This window comes from Mustela putorius, unplaced genomic scaffold (genome assembly GCF_011764305.1).
Source record: "Mustela putorius furo isolate JIRA1106 unplaced genomic scaffold, ASM1176430v1.1 tig00003862_pilon_pilon_pilon, whole genome shotgun sequence".
In the NCBI taxonomy this organism is placed as follows: Eukaryota; Metazoa; Chordata; class Mammalia; order Carnivora; family Mustelidae; genus Mustela; species Mustela putorius.
In genome coordinates this window covers 1,510,314-1,523,947 of record NW_025422014.1, presented here as the reverse complement: position 1 = coordinate 1,523,947, position 13,634 = coordinate 1,510,314, and the positions used below count along the sequence as shown (strand labels likewise).

General features: G+C 38.0%; 1 pseudogene; it reads left to right on the top strand.

Moving 5' to 3' along the window:
- The first annotated feature begins 267 nt into the window (after positions 1-267).
- LOC101675401 lies at positions 268-917 on the top strand (annotated as a pseudogene).
- The last annotated feature ends 12,717 nt before the right edge of the window (positions 918-13,634 follow it).

Sequence of the window (13,634 nt, the reverse complement as noted above, 5' to 3'; positions counted from 1 at the left end):
TTTCTGACAGGCAAACAAAAAACAAAGAGCCTAGAAAGAAAGTATACTTGGAGAGAAGCTGGGACCAACAATTTCCAATATCATTATGGCATTTTCTATGCTAGAAATTGTATTTTTTGCACTTTATTTTAGCATAATTATTTAAAAAGTATTAGAACAGGTGCTGGGGGAAGATGTAGCAGCCTCTTTTTCAAGCCATCCCTTTGCCCCTAGACTTCTCTGAGGCCAGCAGCCACCTGACCTGGATTACAAACTCAGTCAACTACCATGGGCTCTGTGTCAGAACAACAGGTTACAGGTGGCTGCACCAAGGTGCCTGAGGAGGCACCTGACACTGCCTAACGGCAGAGGAGTCACAGCTGCTGTAGGGCTCCCACTTCTTTAAGTGGTTAAATGTGTGCATGGAGTTCAGCTTCCTGTCCATGACAACATGCGCTAGGGTCATACTTGACCCCTGTCCATGTCTGTGAACCAGACTAAGCTGAACATGGAGGGCTTCCAGAGCCTGAAGGAGGGTGAGGCAGTGGACTTTACCTTTAAGAAGTCTGGTAATGGCCTGGAATCTATCTGAGTCACCTGCCCTGGTAGGGAGTTCTGTACTAGGAGAGGTGACGCAAAGGGAACAACATGAGGAAGCACAGATCAAAGGAAGACAGGTGCTACAACTGTGGAGATCTAGACTACCATGCCGAGGAATGCAAGCTGCCACCCCAACCAAAGAAGTGCCACTTCTGCCAGAGCATCAACCATATGGTGGTCTCATGTCCTCTTAAGGACCAGCAGGCCCTGAACTCACATGAAAACCAGCCTACTTTTGGGAGGAAGAAGAAGAAATCCATAGCCCTGCCCAGCTCCCAGAGGCCCAGAATTGGGCTGCAGTGGATGGGGGCTATCCTTTTGTGTTCAGGAGATTTTGAGGAGCAGGCATCAATGACAGAGTGGAGAAAGTGGGAACAGGGTAGGGAGAGGGCAGCTGGCACTGCCATGTATCTCTGGCTGGAGTCCACAATATTATCCTCTCTTCCCTTTTGGCAGGGTAAATGGAGGAAGGGGGAAGGCAAATGAACTCCAACCCTGTTTTATCCAAATGCATGTGAGGGTTTTAGGGAAAAATCCCTCTTTGTGTGCTTTGACTCTCTGCCCTGAGAATCTTCAGCTTTTGAAAGTGGCCTATATAGGGAAATTGTTTTCCCTTCAAAGAAAGAAACACATAATGATTTTTCCTATGCCAGAGTGCATAGATTAAGCGTGAGACCAGATTGATGGACCCAACTCATGAACCATTACATTTTATGGGAGGGAATCTCTCAGGGGTTTGGCAGGGTTTCTCCACATATTGTCTCATAACCCACTCTTAGGATAGGGTATTGAGAACTGTCCAAGGCAATAGGTTGTGACAAGAGGCAAAGGGGTTGTTGGGAGAATAGTTGTACACTTGCTGCTGCTAAGCTTACTCCCACCCCATTCTGGGCCAATAGAATTTTATTTGATCCCTTGGATAACCACACATTAGGTCCCACTTTATCCAAGATGCCAACTGCACTGCTGCACGTGAATGATGTACACGACACTGTGCATTTTAACTTTTTTTTTCCTAACATAAATATTCTGGTTTTGTAATTTTGCATATCTTAATTTTAAGACCCTTGTTACTGCATTGTGTTCTTAGGTACATGGGCAATCTCAAGGATGAATTGACAGCAATTCTAAGTCTGGACAGCAGGAATACTTTTTTTTTATCACCAGAAAAACAAATTATTTGAGTGCATAGACTATTGATTTACCTTATTTTTGCTAATTTGAGCTAGATTTTCTGTGTAGTATCTCCTCTACTTTCAATGTTCCTTGGGAGATTGGGTTTTAACTCAGTTGCCCCATGACTTGATATCCTTCTACTGGATGATTGGAAATCTTTCTGGACATGAAAAATGGTGTAGGAAGGTTAGGAGAGGCTGCACCAGGTGAAAGGTGCAGAAGGGAAGTCAAGATTAGGTAAGGGTTGTCTATAGGTCTAAAAAGGATTCTTGTTCTGGACCTCTAATCCCAGGGCATGGGACTCACTTTACATACTAGAGCCATCCTTCACTTGATTGGGCTAGGCCTACCATGCGCAACAGAGTGTGTGAGGTGTGTGTGTGTGTGTGTGTGTGTGTGTGTGTAAAAAGAATGAGTTGGTAAGAACAGGTTTAAGAACAATACCTCTGAACCTATCTTGAGCTGTCCAGGGGTGGGTGCAAGAAGCAAAGACTAAATTTCTTTTTTTTTTAAGATTTTATTTATTTGACAAAGAGAGACACAGTAAGAGAGGGAATACAAGCAGGGAGAGGGAGAGGGAGGAGCAGGCCTCCCACTGAGCAGGGAGCCCAACACAGGGCTCAATCCCAGGACACTGAGATCATGACCTGAGGTGAAGGCAGATGCTTAACGATTGAGCTACTCAGGTGCCCCAAAGACTAAATTTCTTAACCTTTATAAATTCTGGGCTTTTCTTCTTGGCTTCCAAGGAGAACATAAACCATGACTTCTTCGTGCTGACCAGAGCCTGTGCCCTGCCCTGTTGCTGCAGTGATTAGTGTCATGGTAGCTAAAGGAGAAAAGAAGGTTTTGTTTACATGCTATGAGATCACCATAAACATACCTCATTGTGTTGAAACAGGGAAAATGCAATTAGAGTGCATTGGGTGATGTGTGTCTGATCCTGGGTTCTTGTCTTCTCCAGTCATTGCCCCTGTCTAGTTGTCGTATTTGTCTGGATTCATAGGAGTTCACGAATAACTGACTGGGTGATTGCTATGTGGCCTGGTTTGTGCAAATATAATGTGTTAGTTTTCTCCATGTTCTTTTAGTATTATTAACAAACTTATTTTTACACTTAGAAAAATAGCCAAAGCATCTTTAATGAAATGTTCTGCACAAGGGAAAGAATATGGAACATAGCTTGGTGGCCCCTCTTCAAGTGTGGAGGTCTTGAACCATCCTTTCTATTGTGTTCCTGTTCCCCTATTTCCTATTTTGGGCCAGATATGACCCCTATCCTATCCCCTCTCCCAGTAAAAGCCCCCACACATACATATTTAATTTGTGGGATTTTTCCATGACTCTTTAATGATTTCTGCAAAAATCCCAAAGAAGCTAAGAACTCTCCACCTCCTTGTTCTCAATCTCCTTTCCAAGATCATTCCTTGATGTGATTCTTACTAATACACTTTTATTTTGATGGATCAAACCTAATTTAATCTCTTCTCTTGTTGTAGAGAGAAGCAAAAGCAATGAGTGGAGTTTTCCATGTAGAAACTAGGGCCAAGAGATCAAGAAAGGGAAGATGAATGTTTATTCAAGTCATTCAAGAATTTTTTGGTGGGTGCAAGAAACATGTCAAAGTGGCCACAAGACTATGTAATAGGAGACAGACAAATATAACCCTTTCTTTAGTGCTAGAAGCAAAAGTTTTGTGTGAAATCTTGAAATTCATTGGGAAATGGAGAGGGTATGAAAGTTTGTCCCATCTGTTCTTTCCCTCATCCTTTCTTCTCACTTCTGAACTGCAGGAGACTGAGTGAGCCTCCTTGGGCTTTAGTGACTCCATTACTGAGGAATGTTTGTTTGAAGGTGGATTTTGTTGTGCTGGGTACTTCCTTTCTCACTTGCTATTTTTTTAAATTGACATATAATGTATTATTTACTTCAGGGGTACAGGTCTGTGAATCATCAGTCTTACACAATTCCTAGCACTCACCATTCTTGCTATTGTTTTTTTTTTCCTTTTAAATATTTTATAAACATATATTTTTATCCCCAGGGGTACAGGTCTGTGAATCGCCAGGTTTACACACTTCACAGCACTCACCATAGCACATACCCTCTCCAATGTCCATAAACCAACCCCCCCAACCCCCTCCCCCCCATCAAACCTCAGTTTGTTTTGTGAGATTAAGAATCACTTATGGTTTGTCTCCCTCCTGATCCTATCTTGTTTCATTTATTCTTCTACTCCCTTAAGCCCCCATGTTTCATCTCCACTTCCTCATATCAGGGAGATCATATGATAGTTGTCTTTCTCCAATTGACTTATTTCGCTAAGCATGGGACCCTCTAGTTCTATCCACGTCATCACAAATGGCAAGATTTCATTTCTTTTGATGGCTGAATAGTATTCCATTGTGTATATATACCACATCTACTTTATCCATTCATCTGTTGATGGACATCTAGGTTCTTTCCATAGTTTGGCTATTGTAGACATTGCTGCTATAAACATTCAGGTGCATGTGCCCCTTCGGATCACTACGTTTGTATCTTTAGGGTACATACCAAGTAGTACAGTTGCTGGGTCATAGGGTAGTTCTATTTTCAACATTTTGAGGAACCTCCATGCTGTTTACCAGAGTGGTTGCACCAGCTTGCATGTAGTTGCACTACACCAACAGTGTAGGAGGGTTCCCCTTGTTCCGCATCCTCGCCAGCATCTGTCATTTTCTGACTTGTTAATTTTAGCCATTCTCACTGGTGTGAGGTGATATCTCACTGTGGCTTTGATCTGTATTTCCCTGATGCCAAGTGATGTGGAGCACTTTTTCATGTGTCCGTTGGCCATCTGGATATCTTCTTGGCAGAAATGTCTGTTCATGTCTTCCGCCCATTTCTTGGTTGGATTATTTGTTCTCTGGGTGTTGAGTTTGCTAAGTTCTTTATAGATTTTGGACACTAGCCCGTTATCTGATATGTTGTTTGCAAATATCTTCTCCCATTCTGTCAGTTGTCTTTTGGTTTTGTTAACTGTTTCCTTTGCTGTACAAAAGCTTTTGATCTTGATGAAATCCCAATAGTTCATTTTTGCCCTTGCTTCCCTTGCCTTTGGTGATGATCCTAAGAAGATGTTGCTGCGGCTGAGGTCGAAGAGTTTGCTGCCTGTGTTCTCCTCAAGGATTTGGATGGATTCCTTTCGCACATTGAGGTCCTTCATCCATTTTGAGTCTATTTTCGTTTGTGGTGTAAGGAAATGGTCCAAATTCATTTTTCTGCATGTGGCTGTCCAATTTTCCCAACACCATTTATTGAAGAGGCTGTCTTTTTTCCATTGGACATTCTTTTCTACTTTGTCAAAGATTAGTTGACCATAGATTTGAGGGTCTATTTCTGGGCTCTCTATTCTGTTCCATTGATCTATGTGTCTGTTTTTGTGCCAGTACCATGCTGTCTTGATGATGACAACTTTGTAATAGAGATTGTACAGGAATTCAGTAAAGTGTCAGGATATAAAATCAATGCACAGAAATCAGTTGCATTTCTCTACACCAACAGCAAGACAGAAGAAAGAGAAATTAAGGAGTCAATCTCATTTACAATTGCACCCCAAACTATAAGATACCTAGGAATAAACCTAACCAAAGAGGCTAAGAGTCTATACTCAGAAAACTATAAAGTACTCATGAAAGAAATTGAGGAAGACACAAAGAAATGGAAAAATGTTCCATGCTCCCGGGTCGGAAGAACAAATATTGTGAAAATGTCTATGGTACCTAAAGCTATCTACACATTTAATGCAATTCCTGTCAAAAGAACATCCATTTTTTTTTTTCAAAAAAATGGAACAAATAATCCTAAAAGTTATATGGAACCAGAAAAGACCTCGAATAGTCAAAGGAATATTGAAAAAGAAAGCCAACGTTGGTGGCATCACAATTCCGGACATCAAGCTATTGTTTTTTTGTTTTTGTTTTTGTTTTTTTAACACACATGCTGACTCTTTTCCCTCTTCTCTTTACTCAGGGAAAATACAGAGAATAGATAAAAACTTATTGGTAAAAAAAAATTAAAAGAATTGGAATATATTCACATTTTCCATTGAATATTGTTAATTTTTTAAAAGATTTTATTTATTTGACAGACAGAGATCACAGGTATGCATAGAGGCAGGCAGAGAGAGAGAGGGGTAAGCCCACTCCCTGCTGAGCAGGGCTTGATCCCAGGACCCTGGGATCATGACCCGACCCCAAGGCAGAGACTTTAACCCACTGAGCCACCCAGGCACCCCGAATATTGTTAATTCTTAAGTGTGATTTTGCTTAGTCCCTAATTGGTCTGTCTCCCATTACTTCAGACACATGTCCAATTTTACAACAGAAGTCAATGTTACATCTATAGAAATTGAAAAATGAAAATTCCCTTTAGTATTTACCTTTTGGGGAATGTCTTTAATAATATTGGAGTTTGGCTGCCCTTTCTTCTAATAGAGGAGCTTCCCTGGCAATACAGCTGGTTCATTTGTTGCTTATTATGTGGTGATTGTGGTATAACTGACAGGAAAAAGCAATGTGAAAGGTAAAGAAAAACTGAGATCAGGTATAGAGTTTCAGACATTCTGTTCTGAATTTACAGCAGTGGTTGTAAAATTTCATACTTTCTTTTTCTTATGCAAATTTTAGGTTGTTAGATGTTCTGTGCACATATGACTATTTTGTGTTTCTGTGCCATATCCCATTTTCATCTGTATCAGAATACATAATGGTTCTCCCATTTGAGTCAAGTCAGGCACATTTGACTATTGCTAGCATTTGTTCCCCACCCTACCCCCACCAGCATGGCTGGAGTATGTCACACATTCTCCAAACTAAAATTCTTCACCAAACTTTCTCACGTATTTGGATTATTTTGAAGCAGAATAATAACTAAAGTGAGGACCTTGTTAGTCATATTAAATGATAATGGCAGTTGTTTCCTATACACACTATGACTTACTAAGAAGCCAGTACAGTTTGACATTTTAACTATCAATTGTTTTTACATAGAAATCAGAATCCCACCCCCTTCTCCCAAACCCCCTCCCCCCAGCAACCCTCAGTTTGTTTTGTGAGATTAAGAGTCACTTATGGTTTGTCTCCCTCCCAATCCCATGTAAATAAATTCAAAGTGGAAAATATGACAGTCTTATGAGTTTCAATTTTTAATTTAAAATTTTTTGGTGGGACATGAAGATTAATTTGTTTTGACTTGTTTTATGCAGCTTCAGTTAAATAGATGAAGAAATAAGCTCAGACCAATTTAGTAAGTTCTTATTTAAGTGATATACCTCAGGAAAGAAGCAGCATTTTAAATAATATAATATTCTGATAGAGTGCTGGTGTGTATATATATATATATATATATATATATATACACACACACACACACACGCAAAAGTTGTTATTTCTATATTTAAATAATTTGATTACACTAATACCCCAAATCTACTTAATATAATAATTATATCAAACCTAATTAAATTTTGCTTGATTGACAATATAGAGTACTGGAAGATAATAAATACTTACTAGATGTCTGTGAAATTGAAATTAATTTAAATGGGCACTTTATTTTTCATTATTAAAGATGTGTTTATTACTAATAGTCAAATGCTTCTTATGATGTTTATTCATTAATGGCATATTCTTTTGTATAAATGATCTTTTGCACATCAATTTTTTGAGGTAGGTCTGAATGTTTGTCTTAACAATGTTATGTACTCTATATAATTTAAATATTAAAAACTAGCCATATTTATTAAAATTATAGTTATACTTATTAATAATTATTAAATCAATAATAACTAATGTTTATTTATTTAAATTTAGCCACCATCTGTCACCATACAATGCTATTACATTATCATTGGCTATATTCTCTGTGCTGTACATTTTATTCAAATTCATGACTTATTCATTCTATAACTGGAGCCTGAAACAGGTATTTTAGTACCGTGGAGTTCCTTGGGGTCATTATTACAAACATAACTTATTTTAATACTTTTTATTTGAACAACATTTTTAACTTTCATGACTTTTTTTTAGCATGAGCTTTTTCATTTTTTTTCTACCTTCATCAGGTAGGCAAAGTAAGTATTATTATTCTCATTTCATAAGTCAAATGGGTCATACAGCCAGTAAGCAATGAACTCTGGAGTTTAATCTTAATATCCTCATCCCTAATTTTCTGACCCTTATGTTACTCTTGTCATTTAATATTTGATATCTAATAACATGCTAGATATCAAAGTTAATTACAGTAGGAATTTTAAAGTCATCTATCCCTATAAAATCTTTTAAAATCATACTTCTGGAAATATACAGGTACTTTAAAGATATACTTTTAAAGATATACATACTTTGAGAAATATATAAAAACATACTTTGAGAAATATACAGATATTTAAAGGACATAAAGCCCTCCATGGAATGACCATGACTACTCCAGGTGTACTTTGGTAGCATGAAATATGAAATATTTTTAAAGAAAACAAACCAGGAAGGGAAGTTACCAAAATATATGGAGATTAATTTTCCTATTAAAGCTTAAACTTAGAAAAGTTAGCTAAAGAGGGAACTGTTTTCTTTGTACCTGTGCCAATATTGCAGAATATATAATTTCAGAAAATCCTCTCCAGTTAGTATCTTTAAAATGTGAAACAAAGGAAATCCAAAAAGAAAAGCAGTTTCTTATAATTCATGAGCTTCTTATAATTCACTCATTATTAGATTTTAAATTTTTTAATGGTTTGGACATTCTGTGTATATGTATGCATACTCCAATATCTTGCTCATACTAGGAACTCAAAATAAATATTTGAGGAAAATTGGATTTAATCTACTTTTAATTCTTTGCTTTTGATGATTTGAGCTTATGTTCATAAAAATCTAAGAAGATAAAATATAATGGGGATACTTTGTCACTTTCTCTGCTATTTTCTATATTGCTATCAAATTTCTGCACAGCAAAGGAAACACTCAAGAAAACAAAGAGGCAACCCATGGAATGGGAGAAGATATTTGCAAATGACAGTACAGACAAAAGGTTGATATCCAGGATCTATAATGAACTCCTCAAACTCAACACACACAAAACAGGCAATCATATCAAAAAATGGGCAGAAGATATGAACAGACATTTCTCCAATGAAAACATACAAATGGGGATGCCTGGGTGGCTCAGTTGGTTAAGCAGCTGCCTTCGGCTCAGGTCATGATCCCAGCGTCCTGGGATCGAGTCCCACATCGGGCTCCTTGCTCAGCAGGGAGCCTGCTTCTCCCTCTGCCTGCCATTCTGTCTGCCTGTGCTTGCTCTCTCCCCCTCCCCTCTCTCTCTCTGATAAATAAATAAAATTTAAAAAAAAAAAAAGAAAAGAAAACATACAAATGGCTATCAGACACATGAAAAAATGTTCATCATCACTAGCCATAAGGGAGATTCAAATTAAAACCACATTGAGATATCACCTTACACCAGTTAGAATGGCCAAAATTAACAAGACAGGAAACAACATGTGTTGGAGGGGATGCAAGTTGGTGCAGCCTCTTTGGAGAACAGTGTGAAGATTCCTCAAGAAATTAAAAATAGAACTTCCCTATGACCCTGCCATTGTGGAAAGAACCAAGATGCCCTTCAATGGACGAATGGATAAGGAAAATGTGGTCCACATACACTATGGAGTATTATGCCTCCATCAGAAATACCCAACTTTTTAGCAACATGGATGGGACTGGAAGAGATTATGCTGAGTGAAATAAGTCAAGCAGAGAGAGTCAATTATCATATGGTTTCACTTATTTGTGGAGCATAACAAATAGCATGGAGGACATAGGGAGTTAGAGAGGAGAAGGGAGTTCAGGGAAATTGGAGGTGAATCATGAGAGACTATGGACTCTGAAAAACAATCTGAGGGGTTTGAAGTGGTGGGGGTGGGTGGGAGGTTGGGGTACCAGGTGGTGGGTACTATAGAGGGCACAGATTCCATGGAGCACTGGGTGTGGTGCAAAAATAATGGATACTGTTATGCTGAAAATAAAAAAAAAATTATAAAATGTAAATGAATCATGTTTCTTTCCTACTTAAAAAATAATTTGTGAGATAAGGGGTATGTTAACTTTATATTATAAACTTCTTATATATATATGAATTTGTTACAATGGGTGTACATTACTTTGCAGCAAAAAAGGGAAAAAAGCACACCCAAATCTAATACAGGAGAAAAACAAAGATTCCAGTGCAATCTGACCATAGGATAAATTTTAAATGCTTTATCCATGTAGATAGGTCTTTAACCTGGAACTTGCAATTTCTTCGTTAAGTTTCATCTCCCCAACGACACCTACCAGTTACCCTACATACATGTACAGACATCACTACTCTCCAGTGAAATAGACCTATCTTTTCTAATGACATCATTATTTTTCCCTCCTCCTTGCTTTTTTGTGTACACTTTATTCAATCTAGAAAGCCATGCCCTCTCTTTTGTTTCCAGTGATATACCTTGAAGACCCAGCTCAAAACACACTTTTTTAGTCCATAGCAAAATTAGTGCTTTCCTCTGTACACCAGGACTGTTGGTTGCATAACTTCCCCTGTTAAATGTGGTCAGAGCAAGGACCATGAATCATACATTAGACATCTTTGTACCTCTCTTCCTCTTCCTACATGCTTTGTCTGACACATTGAAGACATTCAGCAAAGCCTGTTCAATGAGTAAATAAATAAATGCACTAAAAAATGAATATATTTTTCTAAAGTAATATAACTCATGTCTGGTGAATAAATATTGTTAAAGTGGTAATAAAGAGTAAAGTTTATTCAGCCTGAGAAGCAGTGTGGTGTATTGGCTTGAATTCCAGCTCTGAAATGAGACAGATCAGGGTTCATTTTTAGCATCTACAAATTCCTAGCAGTGTGACCTTTGACAAGTGACCTCACCTCAGTGGGTTTCACTTCTTTGATTTATATAAAGGGACTAATAATAATACCTAATAATATAATACTAATACTAATACTACTAATAATACCTAATAATACCTAATCACTTAGTCCGATGTCTGGCAAAACCCAAGTGTAGTTATTACTGTTAATTTTATCATATTTCAGATATATATGAATATATATATATAGCACTAATTTATAGATATATAAATTTTCACACAGCTAGCATAGATGATAAAATGAGTGTGTGTATGTATATGTATATGTATATATATATATGAGATGAAATAGAAAGTTTAGGGATTAATGTGGTGGAGAAGGGGTTGAGAGTAAGACCATGGGAACTCGGGAAACAGAACTATTACCCAAATAGTCACTGCAGATTTTATTCTGGGTCCTTTCTTCCCTTTTCAAAGTTATCTCATTTAGCTTTCTGCCACCACAATCTCGTTTGACCCTTACCACTGCTTTAGGGAAATTGGCATACTGTAGGAAAAAGGGCAAATGTTGTGAAAACCAAACAGGTCTCCAATACTTACTAATGTGACTTTGGGCAAGTGAACTGGCCTCCATGGGACTCTATTTGTTCATTGATGAAACAGGAGGAAACATACCTACTACATTGGATTATTCTGAGACATAAGTTAATGTGTATAACATCCCGATATTATAAATGGAACATATTAGGTGCTCAATGATGGTAGGTTCCTCACCTATCTCTTTCTAAGGTTATGTTCATATATTTGATTATTTCTCTAAGTAAGAGGTAGAAACTCCTTCAAGTGGCTTCAGAAGAAGACTCCAAAAGGAGTGTTGAAATGACAGAGGAAAAGCATTAGAATCTTTTGATAATTTTTTACATCTTACCTGGAGATCCCACTCCTCCTTCTCCTCACCCTGTATTTTGTGGGAATGTATATGTGTGTGTGATTTAAGTCAGAACACTACCCCCTCTCAGGTCCATAAGGACATAATTATTTTCACTGACTTGGCTCTCTCTGTGTGTCATGCAAGCAGCATGACTTGAAGGGTGGGACAACCTATATATGTGGAAGAGTTATAGTTGGCTACTAATGATCTGCATGTGTTGAAAGCTGATTCTTGCTATCCCATCCTTAAGCACCAGCAAGAGCAAATTAACAGGCATGAGCCCTAAGACAAATGTCCCGGGTGCAGGGAATAAACCCTTGTCACTTTACTGGGAAAGTTGGTTCACTGAGGGGTGTCATTACCTTTTTCAATGCTTTTGTTTATTTAACTTACAAAGTCCAAGATGTTTGCTTTTAAAGTTGTTCAATATCTCTCTTTGCTGCTCCCTTTATTTTTGTAGGAATTCATCCTCCTCTCATCCCTGCCCTCACCTGAACCCCTTTCAACCTTCCCTCCCAATCTTCCCCAAACTCTTTTCACAACCTTCCCTCTACCCTCTACCCCCTACTCCCTCATACCTTACCCAATTTCCCTCTACCACAACCATTCCCCTACTCTCTGTCTCCCCTAACCCCATCACCCACTGACCTGACTGCCCCTGGAATAATCAGGATCTCACCCAAACTTTAAGTCCTTGCCAAATCTCCTCTTTCCCAATTTATTTGCCCCTTTCCTCTTCCCTCAGCTAAGTCATGAAATAATTCAAACACTAGAAGAAATTGCCAATATTTATTGATTTTTAAAAATTATCACTTGCAAATTTGTTTTGTTTATTGAGAAAATGTTGCAATTGTGGTAAAATTTTGACCAAAAAGTCAAGTAAATCTAACAACTCCATTTTTTTCTTTTTAAAAAGATTTTATTTGTTTAAGAGAGAGAGAGGGAGAGAAAGAGAGAGAGCATAATCAGGGGGAGGGGCAAAGGGAGAGAGAAAAGCTTGCTTCCTAATGAGCAGGGTGCCTGAGGCAGAGATCAAGCCCAGGACTCTGAGATCATGACGTGAGCCTAAGGCAGATGCTTAACCGACTGAGACACCCAGGCGTCCCTCAACTACACTTTTTCAATGTTAGTTCCTAATACCTATGCTCATGGATATTGTTGAATAAATCGCAATTAAAACAACCCCACATTAATGCAGGGTTCAAGGTGGGGGTATGCAGAGTTGGTGAAAAAAAGCAACTCAAAGATACCAGGTTAATCGCCTGATCTGAGATCATTGCATGATCTGAGAGGCAGGGTCATTGTGCAAATACCCTTATTTCCTTGCCAAAGATTGAGTGGAAATTTTTAAAAAAATATATTTTATTAATTAATTAACTAATTAATTATTTTCTTTTTTTGGCCAATTAATCTTCGACAAAACAGGAAAAAATATTCAGTGGAATAAAGAGAGTCTCTTCAATAAATGGTGCTGGGAAAACGGGGCAGATATATGTAGAAGAATGAAACTGGACCATTCTCTTACACCGTACACAAAGATAAACTCAAAATGGATAAAAGCCCTCAACATGAGACAGGAATCCATCAGAATCCTAGAGGAGAACATAGGCAGTAATCTCTTCGATATCAGCCACAGCAACTTCTTTCAAGATATGTCTCCAAAGGCAAAGGAAACAAAAGCGAAAATAAACTTTTGGGACTTCATTAAAATCAAAAGCTTCTGCACAGCAAAGGAAACAGTCAAAAAAACAAAGAGGCAACCCACAGAATGGAAGAAGATATTTGCAAATGACAGTACAGACAAAAGGTTGATATCCAGGATCTATAATGAACTCCTCAATCTCAACACACATGAAACAGGCAAACATCAAAAAATGGGCAGAAGATATGAACAGACACTTCTCCAAGAAGACATACAAATGGCTATCAGACACATGAAAAAATGTTCATCATCACTAGTCCCCAGGGAGATTCAAATTAAAACCATATTGAGATATTACCTTACACCAGTTAGAATGGACAAAATTAACAAAACAGGAAAA